This window comes from Caretta caretta, chromosome 1, assembly GCF_965140235.1.
Source record: "Caretta caretta isolate rCarCar2 chromosome 1, rCarCar1.hap1, whole genome shotgun sequence".
NCBI lineage: Eukaryota > Metazoa > Chordata > Testudines > Cheloniidae > Caretta > Caretta caretta.
The window spans coordinates 69543869-69555639 of record NC_134206.1 but is presented as its reverse complement, the minus strand read 5'-3'; positions in this window follow the sequence as shown (position 1 = coordinate 69555639).

Here is an 11771-nt window from a genome sequence, read left to right as displayed (position 1 = left end):
ACAATGAAAAAACAATCAGGTTCTTAAAAGAAGAATTTTAATTAAAGAAAAGGTAAAAGAATCACCTCTGTAAAATCAGGATGATAAATACCTTACCGGGTAATCAGATTCAAAACATAGAGAATCCCTGTAGGCAAAACCTTAAGTTACAAAAAGACCCAAAACCAGGAATATACATTCCATTCAGTGCAGCCTATTTTACCAGCCATTTAACAAAAGGAAATCTAATGCATTTCTAGCTAGATTACTTACTAACAAGTTCTGAGCTGCATTCCTGATCTGTTCCTGGCAAAAGCATCACACAGACAGAGAGACCTTTTGTTCCCCACCCTCCAGCTTTGAAAGTATCTCGTCTCCTCATTGGTCATTTTGGTCAGGTGCCAGCAAGGTTACCTTAGCTTCTTAACCCTTTACAGGTGAAAGGGTTTTGTCTCTGGCCAGGGGGGATTTAAAGGTGGTTACCCTTCCCTTTATATTTATGACAGGTGGACAGGGGTGAGGAATGGGCAGAACTTTGGCAGGAATCAGTATGGAGGGGGAAGTAAGCTATACCAGGAAAGGGGCTGGTAAAGCTTACTTCCCTCATAGAAAGGGTAAGCAGGGGCCAAATTATGATTCTTCATCACAGTCCCTGCCTTGTAAGAGCTGACCATTACCCATTGCAAAATGCCCATCCAATATGAGTTTACAAGAACAGTTCCAAAGAGCACATGTTAACAGATGTAAGCAGTCAGGATGAGCTCCACCCTGACTTCTGGTGGTGAGTTGTGGCAAGTTGTGGAAAAGAACTTCAGGAGCTGATCTCATTTGCATAGGCACATCCACCCCACCTAGCATGAGCCCATAGCTGGCCAAATGGTCACTTTGGCTGCTGTGGGATCCCCAGTTTCTCTGTTATTAGGGCAGGAAGAATAAATTGTTATCATGATTATGTGAATCAGGGACAGTGGAACTGTACTTGGCCTTTTGTTTGATGGAGGGACTTGCCATCAACTAAGTAGCACTCGCTAGGCAAGGGTCATGGGTTCCAAAACTCAGTAAATTGAGATAGATTGGGGACAAATATTAATACTTGGTGGTATGGGCCCCTGGTGAGGGCCCTACATGCCAATTGCACCTCCTCCTCTCTCCACTGTGGAATATCAGAGCTAATTTTGATTCCATTAGGAGTCTAGTTACAGGCTGCTGAGCTGAATTCACTTTGGGCCAATGATGCACCAGCACTGAAGCTGAAACTACTACAGGCTGAAATCATGAAAGAGCTAAAATCACTAAGAGCTGAAATCACTGAGTGTTGTATTAAGTAGTGGAGGGGAGGGCTGAAGATATATTGTGGAGCAGTTCACAGGACGGCTGGAGCAGCTCATGGTGGGGGGGGGCTGGCAGAGCAGAGCAATTTGTGGGACAGCTGGTAGAGTGGAGCGGAGCCCCATGGAGAGGTGGGGCAATCAGCTTCAGACCACATAAGGTGCCCCTTAACCCCCCCCCCCCCACACACACACACACACACACCCTCCCTTTCTACCCAGGTTGGGAGGTAAAACTCTGCAGATAAACTTTCGCACTCTGGGGCTGCACTGACCACGGACAGAGACTTTTGGGTTGCTGGACTCAAGAACCAAAGGGAAAGGACATGGCCCAATTTGCTTGGGATGGGTTTTGCTCATGGGTTGTGTTATGAATCCTGTTGCTAGTGTTTCCCTAACATAATGCCACAATGTTTCTCTCTGTTATTAAAAGGCTTTTGCTACACTCAGTCTCTGTGCTTGCTAGAAGGGAAGTATTGCCTCTTAGAGGTGCCCAGTGGGGGTGGTATATATTTGTCCCAGGTCACTGAGTGGGGGCTTGAGCTAGTTTTGCATTGTGTTATTGGAATGGAACCCCTAGATACTGAACCTGGCCCTTGTTGCTGCCAACTCTGACGGGCAGAAGGGTTACACGTACAAGATTCTCCTGTTCCTTTACAGCTGCACTAGGGAGTCCTACAGTACCTTTATGTTAACTACTTATGCTAAAAACTCTGTTCTGCCTTTAGCTGTGACATAGTGAGTAACTTTCACAGATATGAGGAAGAGCTCTGTGTAGCTTGAAAGCTTGTCTTTTTCACCGACAGAAGTTGATCCAATAAAAAATATTACTTGACCCACCTTGTCTCGCTAATATACTGGGACCAACTTGGCTAAACACTGCAAGCAAGAATGGAAGATATTGAATTTTGCCATCTGAAAAGGAAACTCCACAATATAAAGAAAAAGAAGCAGAAGCTAACAGCGATATCTACTTCCTGAGCAAATGCAAGAAATAAAACATCCTCCCCGGAGGATTCACCATCTGTAACCCTCTGACCACTGCATACAATTCCAAATATGTTGAATAGCTCTGCAGAAGGACTTCAGAAAAACTGAGGAATCATCTCCTGCACCTCACATACTCCAGAAGTGACCATCCCAGACAAGAAATCTTCACATACTCACACACACTGGAAAGAAAAAATCAGGAAACGTACCTGGAGATCATGCAAGAACCCCAAAACAACTATAAAAACTCAGCAAAGAGCTGACAACAGCCATCCAACACAAAAACAAAAAGTGGAACCAACTACAACAACTGCACAAACCACAGTCCACCACCTCTGGGAGAAACCATGATACCAAGACCCACCATATGGACACTACATGACTCCCCAACATCATTCATTTATCATCACCCCAACATCATCCATTTATCAATCAGAGCTGAATTATCTGTACTTTCCAAGGGACTGAACTTCTGGCCCAACATTAACAACCTCCCTCAGAACACCATCCTTGGCACCATAATGTCACCTCCCTACACATCAACATTCCTCACAATGATGCCATCTCTGCCTGCCTCAAATATCTACAAGACAATGAACAACACTCAGATATCCACCCCCAAACTCATCCTATTTCATCATTACCCATAACAATTTTACATTCAACAACAAACACGTTGTACAAACTATGGAAACAACCATAGGTACTAGGATAGCTCCCCAATATGCCAACCTCTTCAAGGGCCATCTTGAGGAAGCCTGGACAAGTGCATAAAGAAACCAATGATGTGCCTGAGATACATCAATGATATTTTCATCCTCTGGACCGACAACCTAAGTTACCTCATAGATTTCCACCACAACTTCAGCAACAACCATCCATCCATCAAACCCTCTCTAGAATATTCCCTTACCAGCATCATTTTCCTGGGCACCATGATCAGCTTCAACAATGGAACACTACAGACAATTATACACAATAAACTCAAGGATCACCCCACTTATCTTCACAGATCCAGTAACCACCCCAAACACACCAAGAAATCTGTGACCTAAAGCCAGGCACTCAGATAACCACAGAACATGCACCAAGGAGAAAGTCTGAGATACACATTTTAATGCACTTAAAATGATCTTCACCAAACAAGGACACCCCAGCAGAGGAATAGATTGCATCATGGAATGGGCCACCCAGATACCCTGCGAGAACCTGCATCAATACAGGTGGGAAAAAAAACCCTCCGACTGCACAGCCTTAGTTGTCACCTACCATCTTACACTGGTAAGATGGGGTATATGGGGTATCTTTAAACAACTATAATCCATACTCAATAAGGACCACCTCTTAAAATAAATCTTTCCCAAACTCCCGCTTCTGGCCTTCAAACAACCCTCCACCTTGTCTAAGCTCATCATCAGAGGCAAGGTTCCCACAGACGAGGACTCACCAACTCAAAGCAGCACCAGACTCTGTCATAACAACAGATGCAAACCCTGCAGACATATCTCCACTGCTACAATGATCAACACCCCCCACAACACACCTTTCAATATCATTTGGTCCTACATATGCCTCTTACAACATTTGGTTTACCTCATCCAGTGCACTAACTGCCCCAATAAACAACTGGGTAAAACCAGGCAATCACTACGCTGTCAAATGAACTCTCACAGAAAAATTATGGAAAACAAAACCACCACATCACCCATGGGCAAACACTTTTCACAAAGCCATTGCTCCATATCTGTCCTCTCAGTCCTCATCCACAAAGCAAACCTACACACTTTCAAAAGATGAGCCTGGGAGGGTAAATTCATCACTCTGTGTAACCGGGCGCAGATTCATCAGGGGCGCCTCCTGCTGGTCGTCTCAGGGAATTAGCATTCCAGCCTCCGGAGCACCCTCTTCAGGCCAGTGTCTCACCTTGCTGCTGCTGGCCCCTGTATCCCTCCCAGGACCCCAGTGCCCCTTTCATTGGGTGCTGCCCCCTGGCAGTACCCCACAGTTCTGAGTCTCCCCCTCCCAGGGGAAACCCCCACCCACTATCCCTACCCTGCCTCAGTCGTAGGCTCCTGCCAGTCACCAGCTAGCCCCCGCACCCTGGAGCAGACTGCAATATGAGCCACGCATCACAGCAAGTTTGGGTTTGGACCTGCTGCCTCTGCCTACCCGTGGCTGCCCCTGCAACCCCCATACCTAATAGGCCTTACCGAGCCCATAGCCTGGGGCTTTCCTAGGCCAAAGCTCCCTGGCTCCCTTGGCCTATCCCCAGTCCTGCTCCCCTCCAGATACTTGGTTAAGCTCCTGCAGCCAGGCCTCTCTCTCTCTCTCTCAAGGCAGAGAGAGACACTCTCTGGGCTTCTGGCTCACAGCCTCTATAGAGCCAGCTGGGCCCTGATTGGGCATGGCCCCCAGCTGAGGCTGCTTCCCCAATCAGCCTCGCTGCCTTTCTTCTGCAACAGCCCTCTCTCAGGGATGTTTTAAATCCTTCTGGGCCCGAGCAGGTGTCCACCCTGCTACACTCTGCTAGACATTAAAAATCAGGGACAGAACAGACGCACAGGATTTATTGCTTATTACGCCAATCTGTAATCCACTAACCTCCCTTTTTTGTCCTAGGACGGCAGAGGTGTTAACTGGCCACTTCACCTTGAATGGTCTCTTACAATATGTGTTAATTACTTATGCTAAACCATCTGTCCCCGCCTTGTATTTCGCTGTGACCCTCTGAATACCTTCCCAAGAAGAACTTTGGGTTGTTTGAAAGCTTGTCTTTTTCACCAACCGAAATTAATGCAATACAAGAGTGATGTAGTGGTGGGAGTCTGCTATAGACCACCGGACCAGGGGGATGAGGTGGATGAGGCTTTCTTCTGGCAACTCGCAGAAGCTACTAGATCGCACGCCCTGGTTCTCATGGGCGACTTTAATCATCCTGATATCTGCTGGGAGAGCACTACAGTGGTGCACAGACAATCCAGGAAGTTTTTGGAAAATGTAGGGGACAATTTCCAGGTGCAAATGCTGGAGGAGCCAACTAGGGGGAGAGCTTTTCTTGACCTGCTGCTCACAAACCAGGAAGAATTAGTAGGGGAACCAAAAGTGGATAGGAATCTGGGAGGCAGTGACCATGAGTTGGTCGAGTTCAGGATCCTGACACAGGGAAGAAAGGGAAGCAGAAGAATACGGACCCTGGACTTCAGGAAAGCAGACTTCGACTCCCTCAGGGAACTGATGGGTAGGATCCCCTGGGGGAATAACATGAGGGGGAAAGGAGTCCAGGAGAGCTGGCTGTATTTCAAAGAATCCCTATTGAGGTTACAGGGACAAACCATCCCGATGTGTCGAAAGAATAGTAAATATGGCAGGCGACCAGCTTGGCTTAACAGTGAAATCCTTGCAGATCTTAAACATAAAAAAGAAGCTTACAAGATGTGGAAGATTGGACAAATGACCAGGGAAGAGTATAAAAATGTTGCTCGGGCATGTAGGAATGAAATCAGGAGGGCCAAATCGCACCTGGAGCTGCAGCTAGCAAGAGATGTTAAGAGTAACAAGAAGGGTTTCTTCAGGTACGTTGGCAACAAGAAGAAAGCCAAGGAAAGTGTGGGCCCCTTACTGAATGAGGGAGGCAACCTAGTGACAGAGGATGTGGAAAAAGCTAATGTACTCAATGCTTTTTTTGCCTCTGTCTTCATGAACAAGGTCAGCTCCCAGACTGCTGCGCTGGGCAACACAGCATGGGGAGTGGGTGGCCAGCCCTCTGTGGAGAACGAAGTGGTTAGGGACTATTTAGAAAAGCTGGACGTGCACAAGTCCATGGGGCCGGATGCGTTACATCCGAGAGTGCTAAAGGAGTTGGCGGCTGTGATTGCAGAGCCATTGGCCATTATCTTTGAAAACTCATGGCGATTGGGGGAAGTCCCGGATGACTGGAAAAAGGCTAATGTAGTGCCCATCTTTAAAAAAGGGAAGAAGGAGGATCCGGGGAACTACAGGCCAGTCAGCCTCACCTCATTCCCCGGAAAAATCATGGAGCAGGTCCTCAAGGAATCAATCCTGAAGCACTTACACGAGAGGAAAGTGATCAGGAATAGTCAGCATGGATTCACCAAGGGAAGGTCATGCCTAACTAACCTAATCGCCTTCTATGATGAGATTACTGGTTCTGTGGATGAAGGGAAAGCAATGGATGTATTGTTTCTTGACTTTTGCAAAGCTTTTGACACGGTCTCCCACAGTATTCTTGTCAGCAAATTAAAGAAGTATGGGCTGGATGAATGCACTATAAGGTGGATAGAAAGTTGGCTAGATTGTCGGGCTCAACAGGTAGTGATCAATGGCTCCATGTCTAGATGGCAGCTGGTATCAAGTGGAGTGCCCCAAGGGTTGGTCCTGGGGCCGGTTTTGTTCAAAATCTTCATAAATGATCTGGAGGATGGTGTGGATTGCACTCTCAGCAAATTTGCGGATGATACTAAACTAGGAGGAGTGGTAGATATGGTGGCAGGTAGGGATAGGATACAGAGGGACCCAGACAAATTGGAGGATTGGGCCAAAAGAAATCTGATGAGGTTCAACAAGGATAAGTGCAGGTCTCCTTCCTTAGAAGTTTTTAAGGTCAGGCTTGACAAAGCCCCTGGCTGGGACGATTTAATTGGGGATTGGTCCTGCTTTGAGCAGGGGGTTGGACTGGATGACCTCCTGAGGTCCCTTCCAACCCTGATATTCTATGATTCTATGATTCTAAGATATTACCTGACCCTCTCTAATATCCTAGGACCAACCCAGTTCCAACAATACTGCAAACAGTACCTTCATGTGATATAATAAGTCTATCTATACTAGTAGCTTTAAAGTGAATCATATACCGTAGACAATTGGCTATTTTTCATAAAGATAAACATTATCAGGCTATGACAATCATGTTTTTCACTAACAATGAAATTATGTTATGATTTTAAATTATCTGTCTTGAGATTATGAACACTAATGTCATTATCAATCACTCTCAGTGAACCATAATTTGATCCTACATACTATATAGGAGCTATTTAGAACTAGACAAACTGGAAGCACTGTTCAAATGTGCCAAAGCAGCCTCTCCTCCATAATTCTCTCAGTCATGCATATATGTTGACTTTAATCCATATTTTGGGTTACTTATTTTACAATGTACCACTGCTCAGAACAATGACCACACTCTAAAACAGGATACATAGGAAGATGCTAATGACTTCCATGTGTGGTACACACAACTAAAAGCTAAAGGAAAAGGGACAGAAATGGCTCACTATAATATCTGACAGGTTTCAGAGTAACAGCCGTGTTAGTCTGTATTCGCAAAAAGAAAAGGAGTACTTGTGGCACCTTAGAGACTAACCAATTTATTTGAGCATGAGCTTTCGTGAGCTACAGCTCACTTCATCGGATGCCCGATGAAGTGAGCTGTAGCTCACGAAAGCTCATGCTCAAATAAATTGGTTAGTCTCTAAGGTGCCACAAGTACTCCTTTTCTTTTTATAATATCTGAAGACTCTCTTCAAAATAGCTATGCATAAAATGCTTGAGCAATGCTCTGTCTATACAGAGTTCCACAGGCAGATACAGAAGCTGGAGCTGGATTTCCAATGTGCCATGGGATTTTTATGAAAAGAAAATAGGATCTTATCACAAGATGTGAGCATATCCTGCAATATCTGGAGAAACCTATGGAATGAAGTTTAAACCTTGTTGATATGAGGTTAGGTGCTTAAGAACTTGTATTAAAAATACAGATGTTTGTGTGTAATTGCAGGATTGTATGTGTGAGGTGGATTTCCAAAGAAACACTTGGGGTTAGAGAAATGCAAATGACCCACCTCAAGGTCCATCCTTTTGAAGCTGTACCTTGAGCAGGAAACCATTGTCTGGCCAATAACCCTACACTGGACTTGGAGATGGGTTCGGGGGGGGGGGGGAGGAATATGGATGATAGGAAGTGACCCAGGGAGGCTACTCTAAGGGTGATGGACACTGTTGGCTCTCATAGGTCCCTGGGTCAGAGCATGGTGGAATGGGAGGGCCCAGGCTCCACAACCACCTGCCTCATTTCCATTCCACTCCCACTCTAGTAAGGAAAGAGCAAGGATGTTGTAAATCCTGAGGTGAAGCTCAGCCACACACAGGAGTTAGGAACTGGACTGAAAGCCCTCCCCACTGGGAGTTGAGACTGGGAACTGGGTGCAGTACCCACCAGGCAACCTGGCCCTCCAAGGACTCATTACACTTCCCTTTACATACCTTTGACCTTTCTGGTTTCAGCCAAAATGCCAGAAAATGATCTAGCTTTTCTAACCTAGCTAGAAATGGAAAGTGCTGGAACTCTCAAGGAAGAGTATCTCCTCCATGATTTCCAGCCTGATTTCTTCCTGCATTTGTCCAGCAGCAGCAGCAGGCTGCAAAGTCAGATTACTCACCATTTCAACATTTCTTTGCAGCATGTAAGTTTTCATGAAAAATAAAAAAGGGGGAAAATGAGCGAGAGTAAGTGTGCAGCCAGTTTGGTTACAAAGAGAACCTTTCTAATATGAACTAACACACTTACATACTGCGCTTACTGAGAGCGCAGACAAGTTTGAAACAACACATTCCAACAGAGGTGTGCATTGCTGCAAAATCTGGTTAAAAGCTATTATCCAATTTGGTTTGATATCATAGAGATGTAAAAGACCAATTGACGTTCTCTTATCCAGCAAGAGGGCCAAATGATGGCTAGCCAGGGTTTTGTCCTGATCAGTTTACACTTTGGCCAGCTGGGAAGTATCCCTTTACTTTTCTATGACATATATAAAACCTCACTATTTTATCTCCAGTGGGGGTTGGACATGGTTCCCTCAGGAAATTTTTTTCTAGTTGTTGTTCCAAGTGCCTGTCCCAGAAGAAGGTTTCTTGGCAGTCTCATCATCCTCTCTTTATTACGGAGGTGCCCGAGGCAAGTCTTATTTAGGGAGATTTCATGCTCAAACCACTTATGGACAAATAATTCAAACTGATGGGTGAAAGGTGTAACTGCAGCGCCTGTCCAGCAGAATGTATTTTCTGCAAAGAAAAAAAATCTGCGGGGGACATGAATTCTGTGCATGCACAGTGGTGCAGAATTCCGCTGGGAGTACCCTTTTGAAAGCTGTGTCTCAAAACAAAAATTCACAAACCTTTTCCATATTGAACTTGAAAGAGTTCACCACAGCTTCAGTGGTGACAATACCGTGTTCTCCTCTGAAATCTGAACAGAAGAAGACACCAAGGCTGGGCATCTTTCTAAAATATATGGTCTAAGCTCAGCCAGAACTTATGGGTTTGATGGAAAATTACTGAGTGAAATTCTATGGCCTGTGCAGGAGGTCAGATTAGGTGTTCTTAATCGCCTTAATATCTGTGAATAAACATCAACAAGTAAAACTAGGGAAAAATGGTCTGTAATGAAAGTAACTGGCACAAAAGTATATGCTCTAACCAGCACCAAATAATAGCCCAAGTTTTGCCATCTGCTATAGCAATGAAAAAAATCCAGAAAAAATGGCTGTGTTGTGAATCACAATGCAAATTATATTGGCTATGAATGTGATCCTGTGCATGCTGAGACATAAAAAGGAGCATTAGTATTACTAATTGTCAAGTTGGTGGCACATGTTATTCCAGGTATTTGCAACATAAACATAAGCACCACTGTCTAATGGAAAGGAGACACTAACACGGTCATCATTTCTGACCTCAAATCAAAAGGAAAGACAGCCTTGCGTTAGTAACGGGTCATTTTTCTTAGTCCCACAGGAACAGAAGCTGCACATCATCTTCCCTCACGTACACACTATTCATTTAAGGAGAGCTCAGTAATAAGGAGTCATGCAGCATAGAGTGTCTTTGATGTGATGAACCTGGTAAAGATGTTTATATTCATTGCAAGACAAAGAGAAAATAAAAGGGAAACATTTGTAATCTGGGTGGCCCATATAGGAGGAGATATCTTAAACATCATCATCCCTCTGAATCATAAAATACTTGGCACTTTGGATCTGTAGGTACTGCATTTCAGGATCCCATATACTGTGCAGAAACAACCCCTAAATTCTGTAGCAAAATTAATTTATTCTGTTGCCACAAAATACCTTCTCTCTCCTGCACAACAAAGTTTAATAGTCAAACATACTTGCCAACATAACATTTATCAGAGCTTATTTTCGACAATTATTTTTTGTCCAGTGATTATTTCTGAGGATGAGAGCGTATGCTCTCCAGGTGGTCCCAGGCTTCAGCTCCTGCTATGTTTTCCAAACACCCTGGACAACAACAGGCTTCTTGCCATGTGAGTTAGGATAGAAAAAGTTTGTAAACTGATTTTGCCATCTAATATGCCTGGCTACTGCATTGTTCTTCAGTTAGCGCTGTGTACCAGCCTATATTTCTGGCTCCTCCACCCCCTGGTTGCAAACTGGACCCAAGCTCTGATTCCTAACCCTCTGCTCCCTGGCAGACTGAAGACACAGGTTCGCACCACAGCATCAGTTCACATGTAGTACAGTCAGCTGCACAGGTATAAGAATTTGATTTTTTTTAAAATGAAAGCTAACATTCTGGAGCACAATTCTGTGTCAAGGGTTGTATTCTGCAGTTGTGGAATACATGGACCCCAGCTATATGTCTTACTTCTACTGTTAATGTCAGTATGACACGAACAGCCAAATCCTGAGGTCCTTAATTCAGTTTTTTATGCAGTTTCATTCTGTGGGACTTTGAGAAATGAGCAAGTGAACCCTGAGTAAGGAACACAGTATTTAAGATCAATCAACACTATTACCACTACTTTAACCATCAAAATGAACCCAAACAAACAAAAAAATTAAAAAAAACACCACATCATCATCAACATCCCATAACAGTCAAGCTTGGATATAATTACCTGAGCAAGAGATTGAATAAAATATTTTTTAAGAAAGAAAGAAAATCTATTTTATTTTGGAAGAAGATTATTTTACTGCTTTGGCTGGTATTCAGAAAATCGCTACAGTAATCTTGCTCTTTTATTCTCTCAGTTAGAGAGCTAACTGCTATTTCATTTGTGCCAGGTCAATACTATCACAGTGTATCATATTGGTTATGCTTTTTCTGTTATCTAAAGACCCAGATTCCTTTTCATTAAGAGGTTATGATTTGTTTCTTATTATCATGCTCAGCCACAGTAATGCAACTCTTAAATCATTCCCTTGCTGACTAGCACAAAGAGAAGAATCAACATGAGACAGATAATTAATGTGGATTTTAAATTGGAGCACAATGACATACGATTAAAGCAGCCTTAGCAAAACATTAGTTATCCCCTCTAATAGTTGGAGTGCTAAGTTTGGGGGTTAAGAATAATATTTTTATTGTAAAGCAGTTTTAAATTGTTACCTACCTATTTCATACTGAGTTGTTTTTTCTCTTTGTAACAGTTAC